Source organism: Lygodium microphyllum, chromosome 1 (assembly GCF_053477565.2).
Source record: "Lygodium microphyllum isolate KBCC chromosome 1, Lygodium_microphyllum_v1.1.10, whole genome shotgun sequence".
Taxonomy (NCBI): domain Eukaryota; kingdom Viridiplantae; phylum Streptophyta; class Polypodiopsida; order Schizaeales; family Lygodiaceae; genus Lygodium; species Lygodium microphyllum.
The window spans coordinates 158,775,746-158,793,834 of NC_141135.1; positions in this window are offsets into that span (position 1 = coordinate 158,775,746).

Here is an 18,089-nt window from a genome sequence, read left to right on the forward strand (position 1 = left end):
TCTTATCTCCGTCGGAATTATGTTTTGATGTGATCGGATTGTTGGGCACATCTTTTTGCACAGTTTTCCTTTTTTCTGCACCTCATTCCGATGCATGGAATTTTCGCTATTAATTTTTAAATTGCGTTTTTGGTTCGTTTTTTGTGTTTTTTTGCACGTGACCGCCTTTACCCCTCCCGGACCCTCCTTCATATATTTTTCGTGTTTTCCCCCTGTCGTCCTGCCCACTTTTTGTTTTTACGCTATTTCGTTTTGCTGTCCGGATTGGGAGTTATTAATTTTTCTTTATTTTTACGTTTTTTTCTCGCGCCCGTTTTGCGCGTGAACGCGCCCTTTTTCGATTTTACGAGTCTCCACGCGCCCCGGTCGTGTCCGCGTAACCCGTTCCGTCTTCCCCGCATCATTTCAATCCCGTCACGGCAAATTTTTTTACCCCGCCCCGCGCACGAGCGCGGGACGGGGGTACGCGCCCTTGCCCCCCCACCCCTTCCCCCCAACTGCCCACCCCATGGCCCCCCCATGGGCCCCCACCCCTTCCCCCCAACCGCCCTTCTCTCTCTCTTTCTCTCTCCCTTTCTTTCTCTCTCTCTGTGCGTCTCTCTCTCCCTCTTCTCCTTCCCCCAGCCCGCCAGCGCCGCCCTTCCTTCCCTTTTCTCCCCCCAGCGCTCCTTCTCCCTCCCGCCAGCGCCGCCCTTCCTTCCCTTTCCTCCCCCCAGCGCTCCTTCTCCCCCCAGCGCTCCTTCTCCCTCTCGCCAGCCCGCCCTTCTTCTCCCTCTACTCCTCCCTACCCCCCGCAGCCCTTCTTCTTCTCCTCCTCCCCTAGCTAGTCCGCCCTTCTCCCTCTACTCCTCCCTACCCCCCCGCCCTTCTTCTCCCTCCTCCCCCCAGCATTTCGACCCCCCGTCTTTCTCTCCCTCCTCCGCCACCGCGCCGTGGAGCCGTCGCGCCTCCAGTAGCAGCCGCCCTCGTCGCGCCATCGCCTCGGATTCGCCGCCGCAGCCCTTGCCTACGCCGCTGCCGCCTGGAGCCGCCACGTCGTCGCCCTCCGCCGTCGACGAGCTGCCACGTCGCCGCCCTCCTGCCGTCGCGCCGCCCCAGGAGCCGCCGGAAGTCGCCTGCCCACCTCCACCTCCTCTGCCGCTGAAGCTGCCACCGCCTGGACGCCGTCGCCGCCGACCCCACCACCTCCTCCTCCTCCCCCTCTCTAACCCTCATTAGGTTAGTTAACTAACCCCTAATTTAGTTAAACTAACCCCTAATTAAGTTAACCTAACCCTAACTTAATCTGAGTTAGGTTAACTAATCTAACCCCCACCCCTAACCCTAACTTAACCCTAGCTAGGTTAGTTTTAATTAACCATAGTTAACCTAGTTAAACTACCCCAAGTTAACCTAGTTAACTTAACCCCAACTTAGCCTAGTTGACTAACTTAGCCTAGTTAACTAACTTAACCTAGTTGACTAACCCCTACCTAGTTAACTTAGCCTAGTTGACTAACCTAACTTAGTTGACTAACCTAGCCTAGTTGACTAACCTAAGTAACCTTGACTAACCTGACTTGACTTAGGTAGACTAACATAACTTACCCCCACTAACCAGACTTAACTGACTTATGCCTCCCTGACTTATCTGATTAATGTGATTTAGGTGACTTAATTAATCACTACATTAATTTTTCCATAAAAAATTCAGAAAAATTTCTAAAAATTCCTTTTGTTTTTTGCCAATTTTTGGGAGTTTGTCCGCTGGAAATTGCCTACCCTATAATTTCTAAAAATTAAATATTTCCTCATTTAATCCCCAAATTGCCAATAAATGTAGACAATTCATTTACAAATTCTAAAAAATTCTAAAAAAATTCTAAACAATTCTAAAAAATTCCCCTCACCTCCCTTCATCATTTTCCCTTTATTCCACCATAAATAATCACAACTTAACACCAAAAATAAAACTAATAATCATAAATAAATAAAAAACTACTAACAAATAATAATTAAAAAATAAAATCAAAAACCAACCACAATCAAATCCACACATCCGCTAAGGTGTTGTTTGTTGTTTCATCAGTGATCTTTACTTTTCCTTTCTTGGATTCCCTTCTTTTGGTGGACTCTTCCGTGTGCATTCTTGCATTACATACATACCCCTTCCAGGTATTTATTTTATTTACTTTATTTATTTTCATTTTCCCCCTTAATCACAAATTAATTGTTAAAATGAACCCTTTAATTCACCCACAGTTTCCACGCGCATTCGCGCTAAACACACATCCTTTTTCATTAAAATAAACCAGCCATTCACTTAGCACGCGCTATGTGCGCTAAAGAGGCACTTTAACTTTGTAATTAAAAAAAACCAGCCGTCACATGAGCACGCGCTGGCAAAAAAGCGCTCCACATCACCTTAATTTGTAATCAATAAATTGCATTTAGAGACCCAGTCGGGAATCGAATAACTGCACCGCTTCACCTAATAATTGGTAATTAAATAACTAATAAGGAACCGCCGTTTTCTTGCTAAGGTTTATCACCTAATAAAAATTCACCCATTTTTAATAATTGATTCAAATGAACCCTTCATTAAATTAATTCCCCCCTCACTGCACTTAATTCCCTTTTTAATGAACCGTTTCGTGGGATGGGTTTGCGCAGTTCTTCGTGTTATTTTCCATGGTCCAGTCTTGGTTTATCACAGATATCGTCTTGATATGTGTCGGATGTGGTCTTATTTTGGTTTCCTGTCTTAGTTACGGTTACGGGTACGGTATGCAGTTTTTTTCTTTTATTGCCTGATACGGGGTTCTGGGTGTTTGTCTGATGCATCGCATGAAGCTTTTGGTCGCATTTGTCTCAAGGTCATGTCAAAATTTTTTCTAGGATGTGGTTTGCTTGGGGTTAGTTGGTCGTGTCACGTTTTCTTATTGGTAATTCTCTTATCCTTGGTTTTTGTCTGTTGCTTTGCAGGCATTCTCCTTGATTGTCTGTGTTTGTGGTGTGTGTGTAACCATCTGAATGGTGCCTTCTCATGCTCCTCCCCCTATCCAGTACGTCCCACTAGTTAGTAGGGATTACTCTTCCCTACTTACTTTTGAGCCTCTCACGAAGGTGGGACTTGTTGCTTTTGTGGCCACTCCTTTTCCATTGCTTCCGGAGGATCCGTCGTTATGTGATGAGTTCCTGGCCTCTTACAGCAAGAAGACAGGCGTAGTCCAAGGAATGTCTATGACGTTGACATCTCGAGGCTTAGGGAAGGCTCTGTCTCTTCCCTTCAAAGGAGAACCTTTTGTGACCACTCGTCAGCTCTTCTCTAATGAAGAGATTCTAAAGCTGTTGCAGAAGCAGACACGGGAAGTCCTTGATGTTAAGAAGGTGATCAACTCTTCAGGAGTTTCCTTTTCTATGATTACTGATCCCGTATGGAAGACGATGTGTCAGTTCCTTCAGGACAGGTTTATGCCTGCCAAAACGCCATCCCACTATTTGTCCAAAGAGCTTTTCACAGCTTCCAGGATGGTGTTGAAAGGAGTTGCTATTGATTGGAGCACTTACCTCCTTACTAAAATGGATCAGCATTTTGTTAAAGTCACCAGGGGTAATGTTACCAATGTTACATACGGATCATATTTGTCTGCCTTCTTGACCTATTCAGGTTTACAGAAGACTGTGCCTCCACCTCCTCCATCAGATCCAGTACCTCCTCCTCCACCTTCAGAAGAGTCAGAACCCATTGACATTGAGGATGATGATTCTCCGCCTCCCCTGGTCATACATCACAAACACTTGAAGAGGGTAGCGGATAAAGCCCCTGCTGTACTTCCCTCAGTGCCTATCCCTGCTACTTCTGGCAGTGAACTCCCTGGGTATCTCACTTGCAATAACTTGTTCCGAGCACATAGAGAAGGATCTTTGGAGATCTCAGTTCCCTCCCTGAACAGTCTCGTTTCAGGAGATGCCATTCCTTTCCTCTGCAAGGATATTCAAAGTTCCATTGAGTTGTCAGTGACAGCCTGTGTTCAACAGCTGTACGCATCTTTCTATGAGGAGCTCATGCAGTCCAAAGACCAGTTGCATAAGGCAACATCTGAGTTAGCTTCTGCTAAGGATACCCTAGCAGATTTATTTAAGCAAATGGAATTGCAAACCCAACTGGTTGCCACCCAAAGTGATGAGATTTCTTCATTGAAGACCCAGTTACTAGAAGCTCAATCACAAGTTACTAGCCTTTCAGACGAGAAGGAGAGGATGTCCAGCGAAGCGAAGGAATTCCAAGCTATCTTAGATGACAAGCTTTCAGCTTTACAGATGGCTAATGACATAGTGGCCAACCAAGCCTCCCAAATCCAGCAGTTGCAAGATCAGCTTGCAAAGTCCCGCTCTGTTCCTCCAAGCCCTCATGTTCCATTGATTCCTTCTCTTTCACAGTAGGACTTGGCTGCTCTTCAGAGACAGGCTACTTTGTGCCCTCTATTCCAAGATAAAGTGGAAAGATTGCAGTCTAGAATGGACTTGTTATGGTCTACCTTTGAGCAGTTTCAGGACTATGTCTTACCAGACCATTCTTTCTTTGTCCACTACCACTTACAGAAGTTGGTCTTCTATATGAAGCTTTCCACGATGGATTTACCTTTTCCAGAGGATGGCTGGAGTGGGGCTTGGTCTGCTGAGTTGTTGACAGAGGTAGTCAGAATGGTCTTTGAAGATTCTGTCACGCCAGATACAATGTTGATGTCATACATGTATCTCCGAGGAGATTTGTTAATTCCAGATGAGGTAGATATGGCATGGTATGTGGGGGATGTGGTCTTACAGGCTGTTTTATATGTCAATCATTTGGAGTTGTGCATAGCTGACATGTTTCAGAGTTATTCCTCCAAAGTAGCTGATTGTCAGGATAGTTCGTGGCATCCCATGATTGATTCGGTGGTCCTCAATCAAAGACAAAACACAGCTCCTACCTTTGCCCAGAGTACTAACCAACTGAGGATGGATCTCTTAACCTATCTTTCCAAACATAATCCATTTGATGCTCACTTCTTTGATGCCTATCATAGACGATCTCTTTTAGGACCTTCTATTCCTACTCTCCTCTATTATCAACAAATGGCTCACCGCTATGCTATATATCTTTCCCTTTGTCAATCTAATTCCACAATTATTTTACCACTTCTTTTCCAACCTTTAAATTTCCCTCAAATTCCTATTTTCACTTACTGTTCCTTTATTGAGGATAGGGTATTTTTCCCTTCTCCACCCTGTTCTTCACCCCTCATTAATGTACCCTCCACATTTCCTATTTATCAGTTAACACCGTTCCTTAGTGATTCCTTACAAATTTCTGCCACTCCTTCTTTAACCTTTTCTTCCTTTTATGATTTTTCCTATCCCTCCCTACATCCACTTTCCCTTATTCCACTACCCTCTCCTAACACTTCCATATCTCATCCACCTCAGTTGGTTAGTGACTGTGACGGTTTTGATAATCAGATTTCCAGAAGAAGGGGATGGAGTTCGGATGATTGCCTTACAGGACCACAGATTAATTGGCCAGTAATTCCAGGAGAATGGACAGCTTCCAGTCAAGCTTATCAAAACTATGTTCATTTTGCCCAACAATATTCACAGTCTGCAGATCCCTCAGTGAGATTAACTGCTCACTTTGCTTGGTACCTGGCGTATATGCATAGGCACTCTCATACTGATTCCAAGCCTATTCCAAAGTTGTGCATGAATGTCAATGTTAGCATTGATTCCCAGCAGCTGGAGATACTGTATTTTCATGCCCTCTGTTTGCCTAGCAGATACTTGGTCCTGTTGGAAAGGATGTGTTGTCTCCAATTTTTTCAAAATCCTCCTAAAAACTTTGTAGATGAATCCTTATCTATGGATCGATTCCGACAACATCAATCTTTTAAGAGGGATCATCTTCATTGATACCTTTCCAATGTATGGTGGAAGCTTTTAATGCAAAACTCTCTTTTTGAAGGAGTCATTCAGATGGTTGTGTTGTGTATTAGTGTTTGTGTTGTGAGTTCATTTATGTCAAACGAACGTGGTGGTTTCCTATTGGATTTCGTGTACGAGCTATGTTTTGGAGATTTGTAGAGATGGGTTCGTGGATGGAGAGTTGAAGCTGATGCTGATGAAGAAGAAGCAAACTCTTATATCCTTTACAAATTTGTGGTGATTTTTAGTTTGATCAGAGGTGTTAATGTATAAAGGGTTTTCCTTTCTTTATATTTTTATATCCGAAACAGGTTATAAGTTGGGGTCGTGGTGGATGGATTCTTTGTGAAAAGATATTGAAGATCAAAGTTGAGCTTTTCCCTGAACTTGTATTCCCTTTTTCCTGGGTCGCGAGGACGCTTCCTTATTAAGTGTGGGGATATGTTGAGTGTTGAAATGACTTGTTTTTTGGATGATTTTTGTTGTTTTTGAGAGCTGAATGGTTGATTTTATGGGATGATTGATTGATTTGGAAGTGGTTTGAGAGTGTTTTAGATGATATTGATTGTGTTTTGGAAGTTCGTGATGTTTGTTGGTGGTTCTGTGATGTTCTGATAGGTTCTGAATGGTTCTGTATACCTTCTGTTTTGTTATATTTTGGTCTGTTTTGTTCTGATTGTCTTCTGTAAGGAGGGATGAAGTATTGATTGATGAACATTGAGAGCTTGTGAAAGTTTATTGAATGGTTTGTGAGAGTTTGAAATGGTTTGAGAGTGAGTTATGTGGTTTTGATGATCTTCTGTAATCTTCTGTAGGTCTTCTGTAGAGCTTCTGCTTCTGTTCTATCTCTATTCTGTTCTGTACTGTAGCTGTTCTGGTACTGTTCTGTAGACTGTTCTGTATGCTTCTGTAAGTGTTCTGTGGAATGTATGTGTGACTTTGGGGAAAGTTTTCTAGCCTTGGAAAGAGGTGAATACAAGTGCAAAAGAGCTGAAGGAAGTGGAAGAAGTAGCTGCTGAAGACTCAAGTGAAGACTAGAGTGAAGTGACAGTAGTGAGCTGTGAAGAGACACTGTAGTGGCTCTGGTGACCCTTCATATCAGACATACCTCTTGGGAGGGGTATCCACGACCTAAGAGTGATTATTGAGAGTAATTTTTGAGAGATTGTAGTGAGGACATGATGTATTATTGATGGAGTGAGAGAGAGAGAGTCAGAGATAGCCAATTTTACTCAAACAGAGTGATTGTATATGAGAGATTGAGAGAAGAAGACTATGAAGATATTGAAGATGAATACTATGTGATGTATTTCCATTCAAAGATGGAGTATTTCTTTGCTTTCTTTGTTCCATTGATGGATTTTGTGAAGACGTTGAAGAATATGGTTGATTCTATTAAATCCGTGGGAGGTCTACATGATGCTGCATGAAGTTTTGTTGTGCCTGGTGTTCTTTTCTTCATTGTGATCATATGAAACATGATAAACAAGCTTGTTGATGTTACAAGATAGATTTTCTTGCAAGAGAATTCCCTTTTCCTTGGTGTTCCTCTCGGGGCTCCAAAGTCGGACGATGATACACTCCAAGATTTTTCACAGTGTGTCCATGTAGTGGCACGACATGGTGATCAATACTAGATGAACTATTAGGTGATCTTAATATTATTTAGGAGTCCTATTTTTAGGTCGATCCTTATGGGAATGGATTGAAGTTTCCCTCTAAGGTAGACTCAAGTGATCCTAGGCAACAAAGTTTGTGTTATTCCAAGGGAGTTCTAGATGGCATTATCTAGGTTTCCCTCTAAGGTAGACTAAAGTGATCCTAGGCAACAAAGAAGAATTGGCAATGGAAGATGAAATAAAAAGAGAAACTATCCATGCCACCCTCAACAAGAAGGGATAGGTTTTCCATTTCTCGATGATATTAAAATCTACAAGACATCAAGGTAAACCCTTCAATATTTTGATGGATTATAGAGTGCTCGTTCATTCATTTCTCCAAATCTTGCAGAGAAATTAGACTTAAGATTTTCACTAGTATCTAAGATCTCAGTGAAACTAGCTAATAAAAAAGAAGTTGTATCCTCATAGTAGACTAGGAATGTGAATTTGATTTAGGTAATGAGCCCACTAGCACAATGTTCCATGTCATGACCTTAGGTATCTATGAATGCTTATTAAGAATGGACTATTTAATACCCAAGGATTCCCACATCCATTTTAGGAAAGCGTCCCCAAAACTTAAAAGAAAATCATGTGACTACACAGGGTAAAGTCAGTAAACTAAAAGTCTAGTTAGCCAAGGCCTCACAACTGTTCAGGGTTTAAGAAAGGGATTACTTGTATATTTGATTAAGCTAAAAAAACTATTCAAGAGAAAGGGTTGAAAGAGGAACTCCCTAGATAGAGTGCACAAATGTTTTGCCAGAAGAATTGACAAAACTTCCAAGAGAAAAGTCGACCATGAAATTGAATACACAAGTGTATTGAGATGCAAGAAAAGCTTCAACTACTCTTGACATTCCTCAAATGAAGTAGAAATTCATTTGCATGAATTTTGTGGTAGGGTTGCCCTCAATTTATGGAGGATACAACTATGTCATGGTGATAGTGAGCATGCTAAGTAAGGTTGCCCATCTTCTTCTTATCAAGAAAAATTATTTAAAGGCTTAAGACATTGCAAGGTTGTTTGTCAAATAGATCTTTAAGCTTCATGGGTTTCCAAAAAGGATCATTATTGATGGAGACTCTCTATTCATGTCTCAATTTTGTAAGAGCTTATTTGAGGCTATTGGGACCAATTATGCTTTGGTATGACCTATCACCCACAAATTGATAGTCAAACAAAATGAGGCAATCAAGTCATAGAAGATATACTAAGAGTATATTGTTTTAGAGAACCCAAGTGGTGGATGAAATATTTACCCTTAGTAGAATCTTTCTACAATGTCTCTTATCATCAAAGTATCAAAGGTATATGGTCAAGGTTGACTTTGTTCAATTTCTTTGACCTAGCTCTAAAGGTGGAAGTTTCCAATAAGATATTAAACGAAATGGATGAGCAACTTAAGGAAATAAGACAAAAAAAATTGTAAGTAAGGTTGCCTATCTTCTTCTCATTAAGATAAAGTACAAGGATTTAGACATTGCAAGATCATTTGTTAAAGAGATGTTCAAGCTTCATGGGTTTCCAAAAATAATGGTCAGTGGTTGAGACTCTCTATTCACTTCTTAGTTGTCAGTTCTTCCTTAATCTCGACCATCAGACTTGATGAAATGTTTATTATTTCAAGTGATTCATCCGATTTGGAAATGGCCACCTCTTGCATAGCCTCGCATACCTTCTAAACTTATCAATCTATTCATTATTCTACCAAACCACACAAAAGTAAGAATGAAAAAATCAACAAGGGTGTAGTGAACCTATCACCTTACCTTCTCCTCGAGACCACAAAGTGAAGGCTTGATGGTGGCTCCAGGATTCGTGTGATGGTACTTGATCCACAACATCTACTCAATAGCTCTTGATCTGATCCAGAAGAACTTCATCCATGAGAGGAAATGTAAAGAAGAAAAAATATCACTTGATCCCTCCTCCAATTTTCCTCTCCTTCAAGAAGGGGAAGAAGAGAAATCACACTCAAGGAAGAAGCTTCACCTCTCAAGTCCCTCATTCTCTCCCTTACCCTCACATTCATACTCTCCCTCACTCTCAAGATGGAGTAAAAGCATGGGGGATTCACTAGTAGTAATAAGGAGATGTCACCTGCGTGCAAGAAATATATAAAAATACCCCTTATCTACCCCTATTTATGGGACCTTACCTTATAAAATATACCTTCCTTCCCTTAAATAACCCCCCTCCCTTACACTCACGTGGTACCATATGGTAAACCCTATTGGACCCCCTGGGAGCACAAGTAGATAGACTAGATGTAAGAAGAAGAAGCATGCTCTCAAGTTTGCACATCAGAAGAATGATATTATCCATTCACTTTCTCATTTTTATACATGGGATTTGTACTTTGGGCTTCCACTTAGAAGAAGAAGCATGTTCTCAAGTTTGCACATCACAAGAATGATATTATCCATTCACTTTCTCATTTTTATACATGGGATTTGGACTTTGGGCTTCCACTTAGGTAGGGTGCGTATCTCACCTATTTGGCTCTTGGCCATTCTTTCTCAATTTATGCATACATATTAGATTACATGGACCATCAAGAAAGTGAATGAAAGCTCGTGGGTGTGCCCTTGCAAATCTATAGGTCTTTCTACCTAGTGGAAAGTATTTAAAATTTCATGAGCACTACGCATTGCTTTCAAAATAGTATTACAATCAATTATATGATTGGGGGCTTGATAAAAAATTATATGCCTTACACCCTTTGCTTGATTTATACTTCTCTTTACTTTTCCTACCTTTACATGTCTTGTTGATTTGGTTTGCTTTCGTGTAGCCTTCCATCCTATGGTTAACATTATTCCCTTTGAAAAGTTGTCAAATCATTGCAAGGAGAGTGGTGGTTGTCTCTAGAACTTAGTTTGGATATTAAGGTTTGTTAGAAGATCATTTTGGGAATCAAAGTTCTTTTAAACTTTGGATGCCAAGTAGAAAAAGTAGTAATGTGGATTGAATGCAGCTCATGGAATTAGGATTTCATGGTGGAAGGTCATTTGGAATTAATTGGACTAGTTGAAGCTAGGAATCATAGAGAATTGCAAGAGAAAACCTCTTATGCTCTCTCCCTAGGGGAGTGCTAGTTTGATTGCATGCATAGGATGTATGTATAGATTGGGAGATGGATTGAACTCAAGGTAAAAACTAGAGTGTTGTCCCACACTTGAGGACCTGATTTGTGTATATGTTATGGTGTGATTATTATGTGAGTGCACATGCTTACATAGGCTATTAATAGGTAGAAGATAGCACGGTGGCTTTTGTTTCTTGATCTTGTCGATGAAGTAGGGCACTAGTTGTTGATGAGAAATATTATCATTATTGTTGAGGGGGTACATGAGTCAATGCGACATCATGGGAAAAGCCTTGAAGTACTCATGAATATGATGATGCTAGATTCTTTTAATGAATGGATATTACAGTGCTTAGTAGGATTGTAGATTTGAGCAATACATAGATGACTTGCTAGTTGTTATCATGCTTATTGTATTATTGCCATATCTGTGAGAGATTGGGAAAGATTGGAAGAACTTGTATGAGTGACATAGAAAAATAGATCTATGTGTGAGCGGAGGTTACCTAGGTGTTTCTTGCCCTTGATATATATTCCTTGAGTTTACATTGGGGGATAGGAAGTAGGGCTAGGGGTTAGGGATGGAGCTAGTCGAATAAGGCCACTAGGTATACCTAACTTAAGGAGCCCTACGTATGGTGCCTTGTTTGTGTATTCCTATAGTTATCTCCTTTTTTCTCTCTCTCTTTTTTTTTGAAATACAATATAGTACAGAAGGAGTTTCTAACCTCGATGAGAAGAATATGACAAGATTAAGAGACTTAAGAAGGCTCTCTGAGTGGGATAACTCGATCGATGTCAATAAAGTACTAGTGAAGTGATTTGTGGAACTTGAGCTAGGGTATCTTGGAGATTGAGGCTTGGTTGATAATAGAACTACCACCATTTCTTGGCACTTTTCTTCTTATTGTATTAGGCCTTATTCTTGGAAAGAGAGAATTGTTGAGAGAATGTCAATGGAGGTAGACCTATATATGGAGCATGATCTTGTAGATATGGTCTTTAAAGTCTCTTCCAGTTATATATTCTAGGTAGACCTTCATTACTCTGTGATGCTTTTAGTAATTATTCCAAGGGGCGTAGTCCTTGATGGCTACATTTGATTCACTCATGTAATCACCTAACTATCCTACATTCACTTGGTAATTCTTCCAAGGAGTGGTAGTACTTGATGGCTACATTCAATCCGCCCACATAATCACCTGACTATCCTACATTCACTTGATAAAAATATGAGAGTAAGTGCAGTTGATGTGCTTCAAAATCCATTGATAGAACTCTATCAAAAGAAGTATCACTTACTTGAGTCTAGTTGTGTTGACCTTGATTGTGTTTATCTTTGATTGATAGTCATTGCTTCTATGGGTTTTTTAAAACAGTAAATAACATAAACAAGTAAAACTTTGTTTGGTCTATAGACAATCACTAAAAACGTATTCTATTTATGTACATGTTGATAACTATGAATCCATGTAACGTTGAGACATTAGTAGCCAATTTTAGAACTCAGGATTATACTTTAGTGCAATGCAAGTATCGAGGAGTCACGCAAACTTAAATAGGAAGGATAAATACTATGCAACATTGACTAGTAATTTTCCTCATCCTAGTCTACTAGCAACATGCAATTCCTATTCTATTAGAATTTTGTAAAGCAAGGGATATAAAATGGGTCCCACTAAGACCATATCACTAATGGTAGCAAGTACGCAGAAGGAAGTAGGGTCTTTTCAAACTTTGTTTTATATTTAGGTTTTCCTTTCTTCTGTTGAGGAGGCACTCATGTGTAGTGTGATAGAGGTGGTCTTGCAGGTCATTTGGATAACCACAACTAATGATTTCTTGTGTAGTACTCTTGAGCAAGCATGAAGGATCATGGAATCCCTTGCTGCATACTAGCTCACTACTAATATTTTTGCCAATGAGGCTTGGATCTTTTCAATGATTTTCTATGGTTTTTGTAGGTTCATCTCATACCCTTAGTATCACTCCTTAGATTTTTTGTCTGGAGAATGGTCATGGTAATAGGTTCTCTTCATTTGTTGTGTGCTCAAAGTAACTCCTCAAGTGTTTCCCTACTTCTCTCTGTTGAGATATCGAGCTCCACTTGTGATATGCCAGGGTGACCGTTGTGCATTTATGTCACCGACTTGTCAGTTGCAGATGCGGTTGGTACACCGCTCATGAATAATAGCTAGATGACAGCTATCCTTATCTACTCTAGTTCATGGCTCAGTTAGTATGCCACCTTAGTTAGTTGAGTTTGGTTTGAAACCCATATATAGGGTTCTTCTATTTCTTTTGTACTTGAGTTCTTTTTGGCTTACACAACTAAGAAGAGGAAAACTATTTTTAGCCTCCACCCTTGTGTGTATTCCCCCATTGTGCAAGCAAGAAAGCTACAAGTGAGACTCCTTCCTTCTCTCCCACAATCTTGAAATGGTATCAGAGCCTTGTTCGTGGTAAGGAGCTCAAGAAAGCAAGCCAAGCTCGTGGCGTTCTGGTAAGAGGACCAGTGTTGCTTTCATTTTTCTGTTTGGGAGCAAGTCTCTGCAGGTAGCACAGCCAGAAAGTGCAAGAGTACATTGTCTCAGGTTGAGACGCCCTTCGCGGTGAAGCAAGAGGGCAGTATATGCTGCGGGAAAGGCCTTTAGCCCTTGGTGACCCTGTTTTTTTGATTTGAGGCCATTTCGGGGCCTGTTTTGGAGGTGGAAGTTTTCTGCACGCACTCAGGAAAAGGCCTTGTTTTATGCTGTGCGACCACTGTTCTACAGGTCGGTGAAAAGTTACCACAGAAATTGCATCGTATGCTTGTGTGCAGAGGCATTGGGAGTTACAGAATCATCCTTGGCTCCTGTTTATGCAAAATCGTCACTAGGAAGTGACTGTGTGGTCAAATACCACTTTCGCCAGTTTTGTAGATTTGCCCTTGTGAGGGTGAAGCTGTGCTTTTTGCAGTGACATAATTTTTTGCAGTGTTCTGTAATGGCGTCTGATTCTCTTTCACAGATTGTAACTGAAAAGCTTGACAAGAACAACTTCCAAGCATGGAAGTTTAGAATGACGAATTTCCTTATGGGAAAAGGATATTGGGAATTTGTTGCAGGAAATGAAGAAGAACCAGTTCTTCCTGATGTTCCCAATCAACAGCAAATGCAGGCATTTAAAGCATGGCATGAGAGAGCCAGGAAAGTTATGTACTGGCTGTCTATCAGTATTTCAGACTCTATGATTGTGCATATTCAGGATGCAAGTACGCCAAAGGAGGCATGGGATACTTTGTCAAAAATGTATAGCACAAATACGCAAGCCAGAAAAATGCAGCTTAAGCAAGAGTTGCATAATGTGCAAAGAGAAAGTATGAGCATCAATGACTACCACATGAAGGTGAAGAAGATTGCAGATGCACTTGCTTCCATTGGGTCGCCAGTGGAAGATGATGATTTAGTCTCTGTGACCTTGAATGGTCTAGGAAAGGATTATGCACAGTTCCGAACATTCATTTCCGTCCGTGAAAGATTTCCTGATTTTGAGGAGTTGATTGCTCTTCTAATTTCTGAGGAGCAGAGAAATGGTGGTGCATCTTCGTCAGGAGGAACTTCAAAAGAAGCTGTCTTCTACTCAAATGCTGGAAGAGGTAGAGGCAGAGGTAGAGGAGGCCGATTTGGAGGCCGTGGTAGAAATCAGAATATGCAGCAAACTCAAGAAAATCAGTCCTATGGAGGAGGACGTGGTAACTCTAGAGGCAGGGGGAGCCAAAGAGGTCGTGGTGGATGGCAAAGAGGCCAAAATGCAAACAATAATGTTGAATGCTACTACTGTGGTAAAATGGGTCATATGGCTAAAGACTGCTATAAAAAGCAGAATGACATCATGAATGGAAAATTGCAACAAGGAAATTATGCATCTTCTAGTAGACAGGGTGATGACAGAAATGAGCATTTGTTTATGGTGCAGCACATGAACAATTCTGTGACAAGTGCAGAAGAAAGCAACGATGTATGGTATGTTGACTCAGGTGCATCAAACCACATGACAGGTCATGCAAAATGGATAGAGGATGCAAGGAAAATGGAAAAACCAGGATTTGTGGAGACTGGTGATGATACTGCACATCCTATTGTGCAGATTGGAAAAATTCCTTTGTCTATGCAGGATGGGAAAAAGAAATACCTGTCAGATGTATTTCATGTCTCGAATATCACCAAGAATCTGGTTTCTGTTGGTCAAATGGTTGAGCAGGGCTTGCAGGTCAGATTTAATCCTCATGGATGCTTTGTTGAGGATATGAAAAATAAAGGTATCTTGATAGCAAAAGGAAAGAAGAAGGGCAGAATGTTTACGTTGGATGTAGACATGCCTGAATTGAGTGCAGCAATGTTTGCACATGGGACCGGTGTAGTTGCATATATTGATATCTGGCATAAACGCATTGGTCATGTTAATGTACAACGACTTAAATCAATGCAAGCCCAAAATATTGTTGCAGGATTGCCTAAATTCAAGGTTGCAGAAATGCATAAGGTATGTGAAGCCTGTCAGTTTGGAAAACAGGCAAGGAAACCATTTCCTAGACACGTTCAAGAGAGTAAGAAGCCATTGGAATTAATCCACTCTGATGTGTGGACTACTAAAGCTGCATCTCTTGGAGGCTGTCATTAATTTGTCACTTTTATTGATGACTATAGCAGAAAAGTTTGGGTGTATTTTATGAAAAAGAAAAGTGAAGTTTTTGGGCATTTCAAAACTCTTAAAGCCATGGTTGAAAAAGAAACATGCCTGCAGATAAAATGCCTAAGGTCAGATGGAGGGGGAGAGTACCTCTCAAATGAGTTTGCAAGGTTCCTGCAGGAGCATGGCATAAAGCAGCAATATTCATGCAGTCATACCCCACAACAAAATGGAATTGCAGAAAGAAAAAACAGGCATATTGGAGAGGTATCTCGTGCCATGCTCAACGAAAAAGACTTGCCAGATTTTTATTGGGCTGAGGCAGTTGCTACAGCAGTCTACATAATGAACAGGACTCCCACTGCAGCAATACATGGCATGACTCCAGAGGAGAGGTATACTGGTAGGAAACCAGATATTTCTCATTTGAAAATTTTTTGCTGCATTGCCTATGTTCATGTGCCAGATGAGTTGAGATCCAAGTTGGATCAAAAAGTTGAGAAGTGCATCTTTATTGGTTATTCTCGGCAGCAAAAAGGGTATAGATGCTATAACCCTTCTACTCATAAGTTTACAGTTAGTAGAGATGTTGTTTTTGATGAGATGAGTAGCTGGTATAAACCAGTAAATGTGATTGCTAATGTAGATGCACAAAATGGTAATGTTGCACAAAATTCTCAGCAGGAGTCACAAGATATTAGTGGACCTGGAGCGTCCTCTATCAGTGGTTCACATTCTTCGCCATGGACATGCAGATTGAGATCAGGAGAATCTTCTCAAGGCAATGCAAATAGTGGTATGCAGGTATCACGAAAAGGAAAAGAGAAGGTAGATCAGCCCATGTTTGATGTGAATGCAGGTCACTCTTATGTGGATGGTGAATCTAGTGGCTCAGAACAGAGCATTGATGATCAGTTGGGTATTCCTTCTATTGTTACACCTGGAGTAAGGAAGACCAGGGATGTTTTGAGAGCATCTGGGAGTGAACCTACTTTGCGCAGGTCTACCAGAGCTAGGTATCCTGTGGATAGGCTAAAATATGATGGATTTACAGCCATTCACTATGCATATATGGTCAAAGTGATACAGGAACCAGAACCCACACTACAAGATATAGACCTTATAGTGACATTTAAAGCGACGAAAATACAAACAACAAAATTTGCCCCCGTCGTCGCAAAAAGCATCGTTATTGACGACGCCATAGAATCGTTGCTATATTCGTCACTAATATAGCGACACATATAGCGACGATTGCAGAGTATTTGCGACGCTCATAGCGACGCCAATAGCGACGCGTGTAGTAAATTTGCGACGCAAATAGCGATGGTAACAGAGAAAAATTTTTTTGGTGGTAGGGCAGCAAGCTGCCCTGCCACATATAGCACTGTGTGCTGTATGAGAGCCATACAAAATAGTTTCTGCACTGCTGCATACAAAGCGTTTGCAAACAAAAAGAATGTATACTGAAATCATAAAACTGATACATGAAATAAATACATGATATCGCATAAAATGCGATTGGTACAATCATGAAACGATATCACTAATACATAGAAAATGTCTACATAGCTCGGGCGACTAAAAACTAAAGGTGTGTGAGCTCTAAGGATCGAAGGGCGAGCTACAAATCCTCGTCCCCCGAAAGCTCGTCCCGCTGCAAAGGAGCATCAAACGGATTCTGCAGAAAAAGAAACAACATATCAATCCACCATACAATAATGCATTCAAATATCTCATGGTAACTACGGACAAGAAAGACGAGTGACTTACAGGGCCGCCGCGTCTATACAATCGGTCGATCAATGCCCTGAAACCGTGCCTCTCTGCATATCGAGTCTCAAGGCCTTGCGGATCGCGATTTGTAATGGAGTGCTGCAAAGAAAAAAAAATGCTAATTGTTAGAAACATGATTGTCAGTACAAAGAATATCTCAAAAAAACAAATAAGCAAAACAAAAGAGAAACTTACAAAGTCCTCCAAATATGTCCTGTGACCGCCACTCCCAAGATGATGTACCGATCCGGCCTCGATTCGTGCCCTCGCCGCCTCCTGCTGCTGACTCCAACGTCTTGGCGAATTTGTAGCCTCCTCCCTCAGTCGGCGCTAGTCGTCTGCATCTAACCACTCGGGCTTTGGAGCCCCACTCTTGATTTCCTTGCATGCGTCGGATCGTCTATGTGACATGTATGCACGCATGCAATCCATCATCCAGCCCGTAGAGAATCTATCCACTGCGGCTGGCACCGAGAACTCCTCGTGCAAGGATGCTACTATGTAGTCCTTGCTCCCCTCCGGTATGTTCCTCCAATGATCTAGGACGTTGTGCCGAAAAACTTGTTGGCACAACTCCCTCATGCGAGCCATCACCCTCCTCCCCTCATCATTCATGATGATGGCTCCTGACCTGCCATCCACTAGGTATCCATAACCCCTAGGAGTATGCCTAAGATGGGCCCTCTCCCATCTCCGTCCACGCTCCTGGGCATATCCAGGAGACCCCTGCACATCCGGTGTACCGACGGGGGTACCCTCTCTCGGAGTGCCACTCAAAGGGGTGCCACCAAAGGGGGTGCCACCAAAAGGAGTGCCACCAAAAGGCGTGCCATCTGCCGATGGCTGCGCAAAAGCCGGAGTAACTGGAGTGGACGTCCCCATAGGTGTGACAAATCCTGGAGGTGACGCAGCTCCAGCTGAACGACGAGACGGAGACACCACGTCC